Source organism: Drosophila suzukii, chromosome 3, assembly GCF_043229965.1.
Source record: "Drosophila suzukii chromosome 3, CBGP_Dsuzu_IsoJpt1.0, whole genome shotgun sequence".
Taxonomy (NCBI): Eukaryota; Metazoa; Arthropoda; class Insecta; order Diptera; family Drosophilidae; genus Drosophila; species Drosophila suzukii.
Window position 1 is genome coordinate 44707417 of NC_092082.1, and position 20084 is coordinate 44727500.

A 20084-nucleotide genomic window follows, 5' to 3' on the forward strand; every position below is an offset into this window, starting at 1 on the left:
GTCTGTATGTCTGTATGTCTGTATGTCTGTATGTCTGTATGTCTGTATGTCTGTATGTCTGTATGTCTGTATGTCTGTATGTCTGTATGTCTGTATGTCTGTATGTCTGTATGTCTGTATGTCTGTATGTCTGTATGTCTGTATGTCTGTATGTCTGTATGTCTGTATGTCTGTATGTCTGTATGTCTGTATGTCTGTATGTCTGTATGTCTGTATGTCTGTATGTCTGTATGTCTGTATGTCTGTATGTCTGTATGTCTGTATGTCTGTATGTCTGTATGTCTGTATGTCTGTATGTCTGTGTGTCTGTATGTCTGTATGTCTGTATGTCTGTATGTCTGTATGTCTGTATGTCTGTATGTCTGTATGTCTGTATGTCTGTATGACTGTATGTCTGTATGTCTGTATGTCTGTATGTCTGTACGTCTGTATGTCTGTATGTCTGTATGTCTGTATGTCTGTATGTCTGTATGTCTGTATGTCTGTATGTCTGTATGTCTGTATGTCTGTATGTCTGTATGTCTGTATGTCTGTATGTCTGTATGTCTGTATGTCTGTATGTCTGTATGTCTGTATGTCTGTATGTCTGTATGTCTGTATGTCTGTATGTCTGTCTGTCTGTCTGAATGTCTGTCTGAATGTCTGTCTGTCTGAATGTCTGTCTGTCTGTATGTCTGTCTGTCTGTCTGAATGTCTGTCTGAATGTCTGTCTGTCTGAATGTCTGTCTGTCTGTCTGACTGTCTGTCTGTCTGTATGTCTGTATGTCTGTCGGTCTGTCTTAATGTCTGTCTGTCTGTCTGAATGTCTGTCTGAATGTCTGTCTGAATGTCTGTCTGTGTGTCTGTCTGAATGTCTGTCTGTCTGTCTGAATGTCTGTCTGTCTGTCTGAATGTCTGTCTGTCTGACTGACTGTCTGTCTGAATGTCTGTCTGTCTGTATGTCTGTATGTCTGTATGTCTGTATGTCTGTATGTCTGTATGTCTGTATGTCTGTATGTCTGTATGTCTGTATGTCTGTATGTCTGTATGTCTGTATGTCTGTATGTCTGTATGTCTGTATGTTTGTATGTCTGTATGTTTGTATGTCTGTATGTCTGTATGTCTGTATGTCTGTATGTCTGTATGTCTGTATGTCTGTATGTCTGTATGTCTGTATGTCTGTATGTCTGTATGTCTGTATGTCTGTATGTCTGTATGTCTGTATGTCTGTATGTCTGTATGTCTGTATGTCTGTATGTCTGTATGTCTGTATGTCTGTATGTCTGTATGTCTGTATGTCTGTATGTCTGTATGTCTGTATGTCTGTATGTCTGTATGTCTGTATGTCTGTCTGTCTGAATGTCTGTCTGTCTGTCTGAATGTCTGTCTGAATGTCTGTCTGTCTGAATGTCTGTCTGTCTGTATGTCTGTCTGTCTGTCTGAATGTCTGTCTGTCTGTCTTAATGTCTGTCTGTCTGTCTGTCTGTCTGTCTTAATGTCTGTCTGTCTGTCTGAATGTCTGTCTGAATGTCTGTCTGAATGTCTGTCTGTCTGTCTGTCTGAATGTCTGTCTGTCTGACTGACTGTCTGTCTGAATGTCTGTCTGTATGTCTGTATGTCTTTATGTCTGTATGTCTGTATGTCTGTATGTCTGTATGTCTGTATGTCTGTATGTCTGTATGTCTGTATGTCTGTATGTCTGTATGTCTGTATGTCTGTATGTCTGTATGTCTGTATGTCTGTATGTCTGTATGTCTGTATGTCTGTATGTCTGTATGTCTGTATGTCTGTATGTCTGTATGTCTGTATGTCTGTATGTCTGTATGTCTGTATGTCTGTATGTCTGTATGTCTGTATGTCTGTATGTCTGTATGTCTGTATGTCTGTATGTCTGTATGTCTGTATGTCTGTATGTCTGTATGTCTGTATGTCTGTATGTCTGTATGTCTGTATGTCTGTATGTCTGTATGTCTGTATGTCTGTATGTCTGTATGTCTGTATGTCTGTATGTCTGTATGTCTGTATGTCTGTATGTCTGTATGTCTGTATGTCTGTATGTCTGTATGTCTGTATGTCTGTATGTCTGTATGTCTGTATGTCTGTATGTCTGTATGTCTGTATGTCTGTATGTCTGTATGTCTGTATGTCTGTATGTCTGTATGTCTGTATGTCTGTATGTCTGTATGTCTGTATGTCTGTATGTCTGTATGTCTGTATGTCTGTATGTCTGTATGTCTGTATGTCTGTATGTCTGTATGTCTGTATGTCTGTATGTCTGTATGTCTGTATGTCTGTATGTCTGTATGTCTGTATGTCTGTATGTCTGTATGTCTGTATGTCTGTATGTCTGTATGTCTGTATGTCTGTATGTCTGTATGTCTGTATGTCTGTATGTCTGTATGTCTGTATGTCTGTATGTCTGTATGTCTGTATGTTTGTATGTCTGTATGTTTGTATGTCTGTATGTCTGTATGTCTGTATGTCTGACTGTCTGTCTGTCTGTATGTCTGTCTGTCTGTCTGTCTGTCTGAATGTCTGTCTGAATGTCTGTCTGTCTGAATGTCTGTCTGTCTGTATGTCTGTCTGTCTGTCTGAATGTCTGTCTGTCTGTCTTAATGTCTGTCTGTCTGAATGTCTGTCTGTCTGTCTGACTGTCTGTCTGTCTGTATGTCTGTCTGTCTGTCTGTCGGTCTGTCTGTCTTAATGTCTGTCTGTCTGTCTGAATGTCTGTCTGTCTGAATGTCTGTCTGTCTGTCTGACTGTCTGTCTGTCTGTATGTCTGTCTGTCTGAATGTCTGTCTGTCTGTCTGAATGTCTGTCTGTCTGACTGACTGTCTGTCTGAATGTCTGTCTGTCTGTATGTCTGTATGTCTTTATGTCTGTATGTCTGTATGTCTGTATGTCTGTATGTCTGTATGTCTGTATGTCTGTATGTCTGTATGTCTGTATGTCTGTATGTCTGTATGTCTGTATGTCTGTATGTCTGTATGTCTGTATGTCTGTATGTCTGTATGTCTGTATGTCTGTATGTCTGTATGTCTGTATGTCTGTATGTCTGTATGTCTGTATGTCTGTATGTCTGTATGTCTGTATGTCTGTATGTCTGTATGTCTGTATGTCTGTATGTCTGTATGTCTGTATGTCTGTATGTCTGTATGTCTGTATGTCTGTATGTCTGTATGTCTGTATGTCTGTATGTCTGTATGTCTGTATGTCTGTATGTCTGTATGTCTGTATGTCTGTATGTCTGTATGTCTGTATGTCTGTATGTCTGTATGTCTGTATGTCTGTATGTCTGTATGTCTGTATGTCTGTATGTCTGTATGTCTGTATGTCTGTATGTCTGTATGTCTGTATGTCTGTATGTCTGTATGTCTGTATGTCTGTATGTCTGTATGTCTGTATGTCTGTATGTCTGTATGTCTGTATGTCTGTATGTCTGTATGTCTGTATGTCTGTATGTCTGTATGTCTGTATGTCTGTATGTCTGTATGTCTGTATGTCTGTATGTCTGTATGTCTGTATGTCTGTATGTCTGTATGTCTGTATGTCTGTATGTCTGTATGTCTGTATGTCTGTATGTCTGTATGTCTGTATGTCTGTATGTCTGTATGTCTGTATGTCTGTATGTCTGTATGTCTGTATGTCTGTATGTCTGTATGTCTGTATGTCTGTATGTCTGTATGTCTGTATGTCTGTATGTCTGTATGTCTGTATGTCTGTATGTCTGTATGTCTGTATGTCTGTATGTCTGAATGTCTGTATGTCTGTATGTCTGTATGTCTGTATGTCTGTATGTCTGTATGTCTGTATGTCTGTATGTCTGTATGTCTGTATGTCTGTATGTCTGTATGTCTGTATGTCTGTATGTCTGTATGTCTGTATGTCTGTATGTCTGTATGTCTGTATGTCTGTATGTCTGTATGTCTGTATGTCTGTATGTCTGTATGTCTGTATGTCTGTATGTCTGTATGTCTGTATGTCTGTATGTCTGTATGTCTGTATGTCTGTATGTCTGTATGTCTGTATGTCTGTATGTCTGTATGTCTGTATGTCTGTATGTCTGTATGTCTGTATGTCTGTATGTCTGTATGTCTGTATGTCTGTATGTCTGTCTGTCTTGCTGTCTGAATGTCTGTCTGTCTGAATGTCTGAATGTTTGTCTGTCTGTCTGTCTGTCTGTCTGTCTGACTGTCTGTCTGAATGTCTGTTTGTCTGTCTGTCTGAATGTCTGAATGTTTGTCTGTATGTCTGTCTGTCTGTCTGTCTGAAGGTCTGTCTGTCTGTCTGAATGTCTGTCGGTCTGTCTGACTGGCTGGCTGGCTGGCTGTCTGTCTGTATGTCTTACAAAAAAAACACAAATATTAACTATTATGGTAAAATAAATATTCCTAAAAAAAAACATATTGCTAACTATTTAATTGTTTATGTTTTTTCTTTTCTTATTAAAAAAGAATCATAAAACCAAAAAAATATTAATTACATTTAACTTTATTTTATAAAAACTAAATAGGTATTAATGTAGCAAATTATTGAAAAAACTAAAAAACAAAAAAAAGTATGAGTAGGTTGTAGTAACGTAAAATAAGTAATATATATTTTAATTTATTTGGTAACATTAATAGTTATGCCTTCCGTACGGTACGTTGCAAAGCAACGGCCTCCTCGTGGTGTTCCCTGGGTACCGATTTTAACATAGTAATCGGGAGCAAATTCGAGCGGCGAAAAATATACATGAAGGCATATTTATTTTAAAGTTTGTTATCTGAGTAACGTTTATCTGATAGGCGAGGTACTCGACTATAGCGTTCTTCCTTGTTTTTTTATTATTATGGTACTGATTTTAATTTTGCTAAGTTTTACAGAAACTGTATTTTATTTCAGCTATCAAAGCTCATATATTGACTAATCTAGCACGGATTTTAATTTTCCATAGCTTAAAAATGTTCTGGAAACTCTAGGGAAACATTTAATTTTATTTTTTTATTATTACGGTACTGATTTTAATTTTGCTAAGTTTTACAGAAACTGTATTTTATTTCAGCTATCAAAGCTCATATATTGGCTAATCTAGAACGGATTTTAATTTTCCATAGCTTAAAAATGTTCTGAAAGCTCTAGGGAAACATTTAATTTTATTATACCCGTTACTCGTAGAGTAAAAGGGTATACTAGATTCGTCGGATAGTATGTAAGAGGCAGAAGGATGCGTTTCCGACCCCATAAAGTATATATATTCTTGATCAGGATCACTAGCCGAGTCGATCTGTCCGTCTGTCTGTCCGGATGAACGCTGAGATCTCGGAAACTATGGGAGCTAGGCTATTGAGATTTGGCGTGCAGATTCCTGAGCTTCTTACGCAGCGCAAGTTTGTTTCAGTAGAGTGCCACGCCCACCCTAACGCCCATAAACCGCCCACAAACTTCAAAAAATCGTAAATATGAACGTGGATATCTCGGAAACTATCAAAGATAGAAAATTCAGATTTAGATTCTGTAGCTTTATACGCAGCGCAAGTTTGTTACGCGAATATGCCACGCCCACTCTAACGCCGACAAACCGCGTCTGAATGTCTGTCTGTCTGAATGTCTGTCTGACTGTCTGTCTGTCTGTATGTCTGTCTGTCTGTCTGTCTGTCTGTCTGTCTGTCTGTCTGAATGTCTGTCTGAATGTCTGTCTGAATGTCTGTCTGAATGTCTGTCTGTCTGTCTGACTGTCTGTCTGTCTGTATGTCTGTCTGTCTGTCTGTCTGAATGTCTGTCTGTCTGTCTGAATGTCTGTCTGAATGTCTGTCTGTCTGAATGTCTGTCTGACTGTCTGTCTGTCTGTATGTCTGTCTGTCTGTCTGTCTGTCTGAATGTCTGTCTGTCTGAATGTCTGTCTGTCTGAATGTCTGTCTGTCTGAATGTCTGTCTGTCTGTCTGAATGTCTGTCTGTCTGTCTGAATGTCTGTCTGTCTGTCTGACTGACTGTCTGTCTGAATGTCTGTCTGTCTGAATGTCTGTCTGTCTGAATGACTGTCTGTCTGTCTGTCTGATTGTCTGTATGTCTGTATGTCTGTATGTCTGTATGTCTGTATGTCTGTATGTCTGTATGTCTGTATGTCTGTATGTCTGTATGTCTGTATGTCTGTATGTCTGTATGTCTGTATGTCTGTATGTCTGTATGTCTGTATGTCTGTATGTCTGTATGTCTGTATGTCTGTATGTCTGTATGTCTGTATGTCTGTATGTCTGTATGTCTGTATGCCTGTATGTCTGTATGTCTGTATGTCTGTATGTCTGTATGTCTGTATGTCTGTATGTCTGTATGTCTGTATGTCTGTATGTCTGTATGTCTGTATGTCTGTATGTCTGTATGTCTGTATGTCTGTATGTCTGTATGTCTGTATGTCTGTATGTCTGTATGTCTGTATGTCTGTATGTCTGTATGTCTGTATGTCTGTATGTCTGTATGTCTGTATGTCTGTATGTCTGTATGTCTGTATGTCTGTATGTCTGTATGTCTGTATGTCTGTATGTCTGTATGTCTGTATGTCTGTATGTCTGTATGTCTGTATGTCTGTATGTCTGTATGTCTGTATGTCTGTATGTCTGTATGTCTGTATGTCTGTATGTCTGTATGTCTGTATGTCTGTATGTCTGTATGTCTGTATGTCTGTATGTCTGTATGTCTGTATGTCTGTATGTCTGTATGTCTGTATGTCTGTATGTCTGTGTGTCTGTATGTCTGTATGTCTGTATGTCTGTATGTCTGTATGTCTGTCTGTCTGAATGTCTGTCGGTCTGTCTGAATGTCTGTCTGTCTGTCTGACTGTCTGTCTGTCTGTATGTCTGTCTGTCTGTCTGTCTGTCTGAATGTCTGTCTGTCTGAATGTCTGTCTGTCTGTATGTCTGTCTGTCTGTCTGAATGTCTGTCTGTCTGTCTGAATGTCTGTCTGTCTGAATGTCTGTCTGTCTGTCTGACTGTCTGTCTGTCTGTATGTCTGTCTGTCTGTCTGTCTGTCTTAATGTCTGTCTGTCTGTCTGAATGTCTGTCTGTATGTCTGTATGTCTGTATGTCTGTATGTCTGTATGTCTGTATGTCTGTATGTCTGTATGTCTGTATGTCTGTATGTCTGTATGTCTGTATGTCTGTATGTCTGTATGTCTGTATGTCTGTATGTCTGTATGTCTGTATGTCTGTATGTCTGTATGTCTGTATGTCTGTATGTCTGTATGTCTGTATGTCTGTATGTCTGTATGTCTGTATGTCTGTATGTCTGTATGTCTGTATGTCTGTATGTCTGTATGTCTGTATGTCTGTATGTCTGTATGTCTGTATGTCTGTATGTCTGTATGTCTGTATGTCTGTATGTCTGTATGTCTGTATGTCTGTATGTCTGTATGTCTGTATGTCTGTATGTCTGTATGTCTGTATGTCTGTATGTCTGTATGTCTGTATGTCTGTATGTCTGAATGTCTGAATGTCTGAATGTCTGTATGTCTGTATGTCTGTATGTCTGAATGTCTGAATGTCTGTATGTCTGTATGTCTGTATGTCTGTATGTCTGTATGTCTGTATGTCTGTATGTCTGTATGTCTGTATGTCTGTATGTCTGTATGTCTGTATGTCTGTATGTCTGTATGTCTGTATGTCTGTATGTCTGTATGTCTGTATGTCTGTATGTCTGTATGTCTGTATGTCTGTATGTCTGTATGTCTGTATGTCTGTATGTCTGTATGTCTGTATGTCTGTATGTCTGTATGTCTGTATGTCTGTATGTCTGTATGTCTGTATGTCTGTATGTCTGTATGTCTGTATGTCTGTATGTCTGTATGTCTGTATGTCTGTATGTCTGTATGTCTGTATGTCTGTATGTCTGTATGTCTGTATGTCTGTATGTCTGTATGTCTGTATGTCTGTATGTCTGTATGTCTGTATGTCTGTATGTCTGTATGTCTGTATGTCTGTATGTCTGTATGTCTGTATGTCTGTATGTCTGTATGTCTGAATGTCTGAATGTCTGTATGTCTGTATGTCTGTATGTCTGTATGTCTGTATGTCTGTATGTCTGTATGTCTGTATGTCTGTATGTCTGTATGTCTGTATGTCTGTATGTCTGTATGTCTGTATGTCTGTATGTCTGTATGTCTGAATGTCTGAATGTCTGTATGTCTGTATGTCTGTATGTCTGTATGTCTGTATGTCTGTATGTCTGTATGTCTGTATGTCTGTATGTCTGTATGTCTGTATGTCTGTATGTCTGTATGTCTGTATGTCTGTATGTCTGTATGTCTGTATGTCTGTATGTCTGTATGTCTGTATGTCTGTATGTCTGTATGTCTGTATGTCTGTATGTCTGTATGTCTGTATGTCTGTATGTCTGTATGTCTGTATGTCTGTATGTCTGTATGTCTGTATGTCTGTATGTCTGTATGTCTGTATGTCTGTATGTCTGTATGTCTGTATGTCTGTATGTCTGTATGTCTGTATGTCTGTATGTCTGTATGTCTGTATGTCTGTATGTCTGTATGTCTGTATGTCTGTATGTCTGTATGTCTGTATGTCTGTATGTCTGTATGTCTGTGTGTCTGTATGTCTGTATGTCTGTATGTCTGTATGTCTGTCTGTCTGAATGTCTGTCTGTCTGTCTGAATGTCTGTCTGTCTGTCTGACTGTCTGTCTGTCTGTATGTCTGTCTGTCTGTCTGTCTGTCTGAATGTCTGTCTGTCTGAATGTCTGTCTGTCTGTATGTCTGTCTGTCTGTCTGAATGTCTGTCTGTCTGTCTGAATGTCTGTCTGTCTGAATGTCTGTCTGTCTGTCTGACTGTCTGTCTGTCTGTATGTCTGTCTGTCTGTCTGTCTGTCTTAATGTCTGTCTGTCTGTCTGAATGTCTGTCTGTATGTCTGTATGTCTGTATGTCTGTATGTCTGTATGTCTGTATGTCTGTATGTCTGTATGTCTGTATGTCTGTATGTCTGTATGTCTGTATGTCTGTATGTCTGTATGTCTGTATGTCTGTATGTCTGTATGTCTGTATGTCTGTATGTCTGTATGTCTGTATGTCTGTATGTCTGTATGTCTGTATGTCTGTATGTCTGTATGTCTGTATGTCTGTATGTCTGTATGTCTGTATGTCTGTATGTCTGTATGTCTGTATGTCTGTATGTCTGTATGTCTGTATGTCTGTATGTCTGTATGTCTGTATGTCTGTATGTCTGTATGTCTGTATGTCTGTATGTCTGAATGTCTGAATGTCTGAATGTCTGTATGTCTGTATGTCTGTATGTCTGTATGTCTGTATGTCTGTATGTCTGTATGTCTGTATGTCTGTATGTCTGTATGTCTGTATGTCTGTATGTCTGTATGTCTGTATGTCTGTATGTCTGTCTGTCTGAATGTCTGTCTGTCTGTCTGAATGTCTGTCTGTCTGTCTGACTGTCTGTCTGTCTGTATGTCTGTCTGTCTGTCTGTCTGTCTGAATGTCTGTCTGAATGTCTGTCTGTCTGAATGTCTGTCTGTCTGTATGTCTGTCTGTCTGTCTGAATGTCTGTCTGAATGTCTGTCTGTCTGAATTTCTGTCTGTGTGTCTGACTGTCTGTCTGTCTGTATGTCTGTCTGTCTGTCTGTCTGTCTTAATGTCTGTCTGTCTGTCTGAATGTCTGTCTGAATGTCTGTCTGAATGTCTGTCTGTCTGTCTGTCTGAATGTCTGTCTGTCTGTCTGAATGTCTGAATGTTTGTCTGTATGTCTGTCTGTCTGTCTGTCTGAAGGTCTGTCTGTCTGTCTGAATGTCTGTCGGTCTGTCTGACTGGCTGGCTGGCTGGCTGTCTGTCTGTATGTCTTACAAAAAAAACACAAATATTAACTATTATGGTAAAATAAATATTCCTAAAAAAAAACATATTGCTAACTATTTAATTGTTTATGTTTTTTCTTTTCTTATTAAAAAAGAATCATAAAACCAAAAAAATATTAATTACATTTAACTTTATTTTATAAAAACTAAATAGGTATTAATGTAGCAAATTATTGAAAAAACTAAAAAACAAAAAAAAGTATGAGTAGGTTGTAGTAACGTAAAATAAGTAATATATATTTTAATTTATTTGGTAACATTAATAGTTATGCCTTCCGTACGGTACGTTGCAAAGCAACGGCCTCCTCGTGGTGTTCCCTGGGTACCGATTTTAACATAGTAATCGGGAGCAAATTCGAGCGGCGAAAAATATACATGAAGGCATATTTATTTTAAAGTTTGTTATCTGAGTAACGTTTATCTGATAGGCGAGGTACTCGACTATAGCGTTCTTCCTTGTTTTTTTATTATTATGGTACTGATTTTAATTTTGCTAAGTTTTACAGAAACTGTATTTTATTTCAGCTATCAAAGCTCATATATTGACTAATCTAGCACGGATTTTAATTTTCCATAGCTTAAAAATGTTCTGGAAACTCTAGGGAAACATTTAATTTTATTTTTTTATTATTACGGTACTGATTTTAATTTTGCTAAGTTTTACAGAAACTGTATTTTATTTCAGCTATCAAAGCTCATATATTGGCTAATCTAGAACGGATTTTAATTTTCCATAGCTTAAAAATGTTCTGAAAGCTCTAGGGAAACATTTAATTTTATTATACCCGTTACTCGTAGAGTAAAAGGGTATACTAGATTCGTCGGATAGTATGTAAGAGGCAGAAGGATGCGTTTCCGACCCCATAAAGTATATATATTCTTGATCAGGATCACTAGCCGAGTCGATCTGTCCGTCTGTCTGTCCGGATGAACGCTGAGATCTCGGAAACTATGGGAGCTAGGCTATTGAGATTTGGCGTGCAGATTCCTGAGCTTCTTACGCAGCGCAAGTTTGTTTCAGTAGAGTGCCACGCCCACCCTAACGCCCATAAACCGCCCACAAACTTCAAAAAATCGTAAATATGAACGTGGATATCTCGGAAACTATCAAAGATAGAAAATTCAGATTTAGATTCTGTAGCTTTATACGCAGCGCAAGTTTGTTACGCGAATATGCCACGCCCACTCTAACGCCGACAAACCGCGTCTGAATGTCTGTCTGTCTGAATGTCTGTCTGACTGTCTGTCTGTCTGTATGTCTGTCTGTCTGTCTGTCTGTCTGTCTGTCTGTCTGTCTGAATGTCTGTCTGAATGTCTGTCTGAATGTCTGTCTGAATGTCTGTCTGTCTGTCTGACTGTCTGTCTGTCTGTATGTCTGTCTGTCTGTCTGTCTGAATGTCTGTCTGTCTGTCTGAATGTCTGTCTGAATGTCTGTCTGTCTGAATGTCTGTCTGACTGTCTGTCTGTCTGTATGTCTGTCTGTCTGTCTGTCTGTCTGAATGTCTGTCTGTCTGAATGTCTGTCTGTCTGAATGTCTGTCTGTCTGAATGTCTGTCTGTCTGTCTGAATGTCTGTCTGTCTGTCTGAATGTCTGTCTGTCTGTCTGACTGACTGTCTGTCTGAATGTCTGTCTGTCTGAATGTCTGTCTGTCTGAATGACTGTCTGTCTGTCTGTCTGATTGTCTGTATGTCTGTATGTCTGTATGTCTGTATGTCTGTATGTCTGTATGTCTGTATGTCTGTATGTCTGTATGTCTGTATGTCTGTATGTCTGTATGTCTGTATGTCTGTATGTCTGTATGTCTGTATGTCTGTATGTCTGTATGTCTGTATGTCTGTATGTCTGTATGTCTGTATGTCTGTATGTCTGTATGTCTGTATGTCTGTATGTCTGTATGCCTGTATGTCTGTATGTCTGTATGTCTGTATGTCTGTATGTCTGTATGTCTGTATGTCTGTATGTCTGTATGTCTGTATGTCTGTATGTCTGTATGTCTGTATGTCTGTATGTCTGTATGTCTGTATGTCTGTATGTCTGTATGTCTGTATGTCTGTATGTCTGTATGTCTGTATGTCTGTATGTCTGTATGTCTGTATGTCTGTATGTCTGTATGTCTGTATGTCTGTATGTCTGTATGTCTGTATGTCTGTATGTCTGTATGTCTGTATGTCTGTATGTCTGTATGTCTGTATGTCTGTATGTCTGTATGTCTGTATGTCTGTATGTCTGTATGTCTGTATGTCTGTATGTCTGTATGTCTGTATGTCTGTATGTCTGTATGTCTGTATGTCTGTATGTCTGTATGTCTGTATGTCTGTATGTCTGTATGTCTGTATGTCTGTATGTCTGTATGTCTGTGTGTCTGTATGTCTGTATGTCTGTATGTCTGTATGTCTGTATGTCTGTCTGTCTGAATGTCTGTCGGTCTGTCTGAATGTCTGTCTGTCTGTCTGACTGTCTGTCTGTCTGTATGTCTGTCTGTCTGTCTGTCTGTCTGAATGTCTGTCTGTCTGAATGTCTGTCTGTCTGTATGTCTGTCTGTCTGTCTGAATGTCTGTCTGTCTGTCTGAATGTCTGTCTGTCTGAATGTCTGTCTGTCTGTCTGACTGTCTGTCTGTCTGTATGTCTGTCTGTCTGTCTGTCTGTCTTAATGTCTGTCTGTCTGTCTGAATGTCTGTCTGTATGTCTGTATGTCTGTATGTCTGTATGTCTGTATGTCTGTATGTCTGTATGTCTGTATGTCTGTATGTCTGTATGTCTGTATGTCTGTATGTCTGTATGTCTGTATGTCTGTATGTCTGTATGTCTGTATGTCTGTATGTCTGTATGTCTGTATGTCTGTATGTCTGTATGTCTGTATGTCTGTATGTCTGTATGTCTGTATGTCTGTATGTCTGTATGTCTGTATGTCTGTATGTCTGTATGTCTGTATGTCTGTATGTCTGTATGTCTGTATGTCTGTATGTCTGTATGTCTGTATGTCTGTATGTCTGTATGTCTGTATGTCTGTATGTCTGTATGTCTGTATGTCTGTATGTCTGTATGTCTGTATGTCTGTATGTCTGTATGTCTGTATGTCTGAATGTCTGAATGTCTGTATGTCTGTATGTCTGTATGTCTGTATGTCTGTATGTCTGTATGTCTGTATGTCTGTATGTCTGTATGTCTGTATGTCTGTATGTCTGTATGTCTGTATGTCTGTATGTCTGTATGTCTGTATGTCTGTCTGTCTGAATGTCTGTCTGTCTGTCTGAATGTCTGTCTGTCTGTCTGACTGTCTGTCTGTCTGTATGTCTGTCTGTCTGTCTGTCTGTCTGAATGTCTGTCTGAATGTCTGTCTGTCTGAATGTCTGTCTGTCTGAATGTCTGTCTGTCTGTCTGAATGTCTGTCTGTCTGTCTGACTGACTGTCTGTCTGAATGTCTGTCTGTCTGAATGTCTGTCTGTCTGAATGACTGTCTGTCTGTCTGTCTGATTGTCTGTATGTCTGTATGTCTGTATGTCTGTATGTCTGTATGTCTGTATGTCTGTATGTCTGTATGTCTGTATGTCTGTATGTCTGTATGTCTGTATGTCTGTATGTCTGTATGTCTGTATGTCTGTATGTCTGTATGTCTGTATGTCTGTATGTCTGTATGTCTGTATGTCTGTATGTCTGTATGTCTGTATGTCTGTATGTCTGTATGTCTGTATGTCTGTATGTCTGTATGTCTGTATGTCTGTATGTCTGTATGTCTGTATGCCTGTATGCCTGTATGTCTGTATGTCTGTATGTCTGTATGTCTGTATGTCTGTATGTCTGTATGTCTGTATGTCTGTATGTCTGTATGTCTGTATGTCTGTATGTCTGTATGTCTGTATGTCTGTATGTCTGTATGTCTGTATGTCTGTATGTCTGTATGTCTGTATGTCTGTATGTCTGTATGTCTGTATGTCTGTATGTCTGTATGTCTGTATGTCTGTATGTCTGTATGTCTGTATGTCTGTATGTCTGTATGTCTGTATGTCTGTATGTCTGTATGTCTGTATGTCTGTATGTCTGTATGTCTGTATGTCTGTATGTCTGTATGTCTGTATGTCTGTATGTCTGTATGTCTGTATGTCTGTATGTCTGTATGTCTGTATGTCTGTATGTCTGTATGTCTGTATGTCTGTATGTCTGTATGTCTGTATGTCTGTATGTCTGTATGTCTGTATGTCTGTATGTCTGTATGTCTGTATGTCTGTATGTCTGTATGTCTGTATGTCTGTATGTCTGTGTGTCTGTATGTCTGTATGTCTGTATGTCTGTATGTCTGTATGTCTGTCTGTCTGAATGTCTGTCTGTCTGTCTGAATGTCTGTCTGTCTGTCTGACTGTCTGTCTGTCTGTATGTCTGTCTGTCTGTCTGTCTGTCTGAATGTCTGTCTGTCTGAATGTCTGTCTGTCTGTATGTCTGTCTGTCTGTCTGAATGTCTGTCTGTCTGTCTGAATGTCTGTCTGTCTGAATGTCTGTCTGTCTGTCTGACTGTCTGTCTGTCTGTATGTCTGTCTGTCTGTCTGTCTGTCTTAATGTCTGTCTGTCTGTCTGAATGTCTGTCTGTATGTCTGTATGTCTGTATGTCTGTATGTCTGTATGTCTGTATGTCTGTATGTCTGTATGTCTGTATGTCTGTATGTCTGTATGTCTGTATGTCTGTATGTCTGTATGTCTGTATGTCTGTATGTCTGTATGTCTGTATGTCTGTATGTCTGTATGTCTGTATGTCTGTATGTCTGTATGTCTGTATGTCTGTATGTCTGTATGTCTGTATGTCTGTATGTCTGTATGTCTGTATGTCTGTATGTCTGTATGTCTGTATGTCTGTATGTCTGTATGTCTGTATGTCTGTATGTCTGTATGTCTGTATGTCTGTATGTCTGAATGTCTGAATGTCTGAATGTCTGTATGTCTGTATGTCTGTATGTCTGTATGTCTGTATGTCTGTATGTCTGTATGTCTGTATGTCTGTATGTCTGTATGTCTGTATGTCTGTATGTCTGTATGTCTGTCTGTCTGAATGTCTGTCTGTCTGTCTGAATGTCTGTCTGTCTGTCTGACTGTCTGTCTGTCTGTATGTCTGTCTGTCTGTCTGTCTGTCTGAATGTCTGTCTGAATGTCTGTCTGTCTGAATGTCTGTCTGTCTGTATGTCTGTCTGTCTGTCTGAATGTCTGTCTGAATGTCTGTCTGTCTGAATTTCTGTCTGTGTGTCTGACTGTCTGTCTGTCTGTATGTCTGTCTGTCTGTCTGTCTGTCTTAATGTCTGTCTGTCTGTCTGAATGTCTGTCTGAATGTCTGTCTGAATGTCTGTCTGTCTGTCTGTCTGAATGTCTGTCTGTCTGTCTGAATGTCTGTCTGTCTGTCTGAATGTCTGTCTGTCTGACTGACTGTCTGTCTGAATGTCTGTCTGTCTGTATGTCTGTATGTCTTTATGTCTGTATGTCTGTATGTCTGTATGTCTGTATGTCTGTATGTCTGTATGTCTGTATGTCTGTATGTCTGTATGTCTGTATGTCTGTATGTCTGTATGTCTGTATGTCTGTATGTCTGTATGTCTGTATGTCTGTATGTCTGTATGTCTGTATGTCTGTATGTCTGTATGTCTGTATGTCTGTATGTCTGTATGTCTGTATGTTTGTATGTTTGTATGTCTGTATGTCTGTATGTCTGTATGTCTGTATGTCTGTATGTCTGTATGTCTGTATGTCTGTATGTCTGTATGTCTGTATGTCTGTATGTCTGTATGTCTGTATGTCTGTATGTCTGTATGTCTGTATGTCTGTAGGTCTGTATGTCTGTATGTCTGTATGTCTGTATGTCTGTATGTCTGAATGTCTGTATGTCTGTATGTCTGTATGTCTGTATGTCTGTATGTCTGTATGTCTGTATGTCTGTATGTCTGTATGTCTGTATGTCTGTATGTCTGTATGTCTGTATGTCTGTATGTCTGTATGTCTGTATGTCTGTATGTCTGTATGTCTGTATGTCTGTATGTCTGTATGTCTGTATGTCTGTATGTCTGTATGTCTGTATGTCTGTATGTCTGTATGTCTGTATGTCTGTATGTCTGTATGTCTGTATGTCTGTATGTCTGTATGTCTGTATGTCTGTATGTCTGTATGTCTGTATGTCTGTATGTCTGTATGTCTGTATGTCTGTATGTCTGTATGTCTGTATGTCTGTATGTCTGTATGTCTGTATGTCTGTATGTCTGTATGTCTGTATGTCTGTATGTCTGTATGTCTGTATGTCTGTATGTCTGTATGTCTGTATGTCTGTATGTCTGTATGTCTGTATGTCTGTATGTCTGTATGTCTGTATGTCTGTATGTCTGTATGTCTGTATGTCTGTATGTCTGTATGTCTGTATGTCTGTATGTCTGTATGTCTGTATGTCTGTATGTCTGTATGTCTGTATGTCTGTATGTCTGTATGTCTGTATGTCTGTATGTCTGTATGTCTGTATGTCTGTATGTCTGTATGTCTGTATGTCTGTATGTCTGTATGTCTGTATGTCTGTATGTCTGTATGTCTGTATGTCTGTATGTCTGTATGTCTGTATGTCTGTCTGTCTTGCTGTCTGAATGTCTGTCTGTCTGAATGTCTGAATGTTTGTCTGTCTGTCTGTCTGTCTGTCTGTCTGACTGTCTGTCTGAATGTCTGTTTGTCTGTCTGTCTGAATGTCTGTCCGAATGTCTGTCTGTCTGAATGTCTGAATGTTTGTCTGTATGTCTGTCTGTCTGTCTGTCTGAAGGTCTGTCTGTCTGTCTGAATGTCTGTCGGTCTGTCTGTCTGGCTGGCTGGCTGGCTGTCTGTCTGTATGTCTTACAAAAAAAACACAAATATTAACTATTATGGTAAAATAAATATTCCTAAAAAAAAACATATTGCTAACTATTTAATTGTTTATGTTTTTTCTTTTCTTATTAAAAAAAATCAAAAACCCAAAAAAATATTAATTACATTTAACTTTATTTTATAAAAACTAAATAGGTATTAATGTAGCAAATTATTGAAAAAACTAAAAAACAAAAAAAAAGTATGAGTAGGTTGTAGTAACGTAAAATAAGTAATATATATTTTAATTTATTTGGTAACATTAATAGTTATGCCTTCCGTACGGTACGTTGCAAAGCAACGGCCTCCTCGTGGTGTTCCCTGGGTACCGATTTTAACATAGTAATTCGAGCGGCGAAAAACATACATGAAGGCATATTTATTTTAAAGTTTGTTATCTGAGTAACGGGTATCTGATAGGCGAGGTACTCGACTATAGCGTTCTTCCTTGTTTTTTTATTATTATGGTACTGATTTTAATTTTGCTAAGTTTTACATAAACTGTATTTTATTTCAGCTATCAAAGCTCATATATTGACTAATCTAGCACGGATTTTAATTTTCCATAGCTTAAAAATGTTCTGGAAACTCTAGGGAAACATTTAATTTTATTTTTTTATTATTATGGTACTGATTTTAATTTTGCTAAGTTTTACAGAAACTGTATTTTATTTCAGCTATCAAAGCTCATATATTGGCTAATCTAGAACGGATTTTAATTTTCCATAGTACCCGTTACCATATTATACCCGTTACTCGTAGAGTAAAAGGGTATACTAGATTCGTCGGATAGTATGTAAGAGGCAGAAGGATGCGTTTCCGACCCCATAAAGTATATATATTCTTGATCAGGATCACTAGCCGAGTCGATCTGTCCGTCTGTCTGTCCGGATGAACGCTGAGATCTCGGAAACTATGGGAGCTAGGCTATTGAGATTTGGCGTGCAGATTCCTGAGCTTCTTACGCAGCGCAAGTTTGTTTCAGTAGAGTGCCACGCCCACCCTAACGCCCATAAACCGCCCACAAACTTCAAAAAATCGTAAATATGAACGTGGATATCTCGGAAACTATCAAAGATAGAAAATTAAGATTTAGATTCTGTAGCTTTATACGCAGCGCAAGTTTGTTACGCGAATATGCCACGCCCACTCTAACGCCGACAAACCGCGTCTGAATCTCTGTCTGTCTGAATGTCTGTCTGTCTGTCTGACTGTCTGTCTGTCTGTATGTCTGTCTGTCTGTCTGTCTGTCTGTCTGTCTGTCTGAATGTCTGTCTGAATGTCTGTCTGAATGTCTGTCTGAATGTCTGTCTGTCTGTCTGACTGTCTGTCTGTCTGTATGTCTGTCTGTCTGTCTGTCTGTCTGTCTGTCTGAATGTCTGTCTGTCTGTCTGAATGTCTGTCTGAATGTCTGTCTGTCTGAATGTCTGTCTGACTGTCTGTCTGTCTGTATGTCTGTCTGTCTGTCTGTCTGTCTGAATGTCTGTCTGTCTGTCTGAATGTCTGTCTGAATGTCTGTCTGTCTGAATGTCTGTCTGTCTGAATGTCTGTCTGTCTGTCTGAATGTCTGTCTGTCTGTCTGAATGTCTGTCTGTCTGTCTGACTGACTGTCTGTCTGAATGTCTGTCTGTCTGAATGTCTGTCTGTCTGAATGACTGTCTGTCTGATTGTCTGTATGTCTGTATGTCTGTATGTCTGTATGTCTGTATGTCTGTATGTCTGTATGTCTGTATGTCTGTATGTCTGTATGTCTGTATGTCTGTATGTCTGTATGTCTGTATGTCTGTATGTCTGTATGTCTGTATGTCTGTATGTCTGTATGTCTGTATGTCTGTATGTCTGTATGTCTGTATGTCTGTATGTCTGTATGTCTGTATGTCTGTATGTCTGTATGTCTGTATGTCTGTATGTCTGTATGTCTGTATGTCTGTATGTCTGTATGTCTGTATGTCTGTATGTCTGTATGTCTGTATGTCTGTATGTCTGTATGTCTGTATGTCTGTATGTCTGTATGTCTGTATGTCTGTATGTCTGTATGTCTGTATGTCTGTATGTCTGTATGTCTGTATGTCTGTATGTCTGTATGTCTGTATGTCTGTCTGTCTGAATGTCTGTCTGTCTGTCTGAATGTCTGTCTGTCTGAATGTCTGTCTGTCTGTCTGACTGTCTGTCTGTCTGTATGTCTGTCTGTCTGTCTGTCTGTCTGAATGTCTGTCTGAATGTCTGTCTGAATGTCTGTCTGTCTGAATGTCTGTCTGTCTGTATGTCTGTCTGTCTGTCTGTCTGTCTGTCTGTCTGTCTGAATGTCTGTCTGTCTGTCTGAATGTCTGTCTGTCTGAATGTCTGTCTGTCTGAATGTCTGTCTGAATGTCTGTCTGTCTGTCTGTCTGTCTGAATGTCTGTCTGTCTGACTGTCTGTCTGAATGTCTGTCTGTCTGAATGTCTGTCTGTCTGAATGACTGTCTGTCTGATTGTCTGTATGTCTGTATGTCTGTATGTCTGTATGTCTGTATGTCTGTATGTCTGTATGTCTGTATGTCTGTATGTCTGTATGTCTGTATGTCTGTATGTCTGTATGTCTGTATGTCTGTATGTCTGTATGTCTGTATGTCTGTATGTCTGTATGTCTGTATGTCTGTATGTCTGTATGTCTGTATGTCTGTATGTCTGTATGTCTGTATGTCTGTATGTCTGTATGTCTGTATGTCTGTATGTCTGTATGTCTGTATGTCTGTATGTCTGTATGTCTGTATGTCTGTATGTCTGTATGTCTGTATGTCTGTATGTCTGTATGTCTGTATGTCTGTATGTCTGTATGTCTGTATGTCTGTATGTCTGTATGTCTGTATGTCTGTATGTCTGTATGTCTGTATGTCTGTATGTCTGTATGTCTGTATGTCTGTATGTCTGTATGTCTGTATGTCTGTATGTCTGTATGTCTGTATGTCTGTATGTCTGTATGTCTGTATGTCTGTATGTCTGTATGTCTGTATGTCTGTATGTCTGTATGTCTGTATGTCTGTATGTCTGTATGTCTGTATGTCTGTATGTCTGTATGTCTGTATGTCTGTATGTCTGTATGTCTGTATGTCTGTATGTCTGTATGTCTGTATGTCTGTATGTCTGTATGTCTGTATGTCTGTATGTCTGTATGTCTGTATGTCTGTATGTCTGTATGTCTGTATGTCTGTATGTCTGTCTGTCTGTATGTCTGTCTGTCTGTCTGTCTGTCTTAATGTCTGTCTGTCTGTCTGAATGTCTGTCTGAATGTCTGTCTGAATGTCTGTCTGAATGTCTGTCTGAATGTCTGTCTGTCTGTCTGTCTGAATGTCTGTCTGTCTGTCTGAATGTCTGTCTGTCTGACTGACTGTCTGTCTGTATGTCTGTATGTCTGTATGTCTGTATGT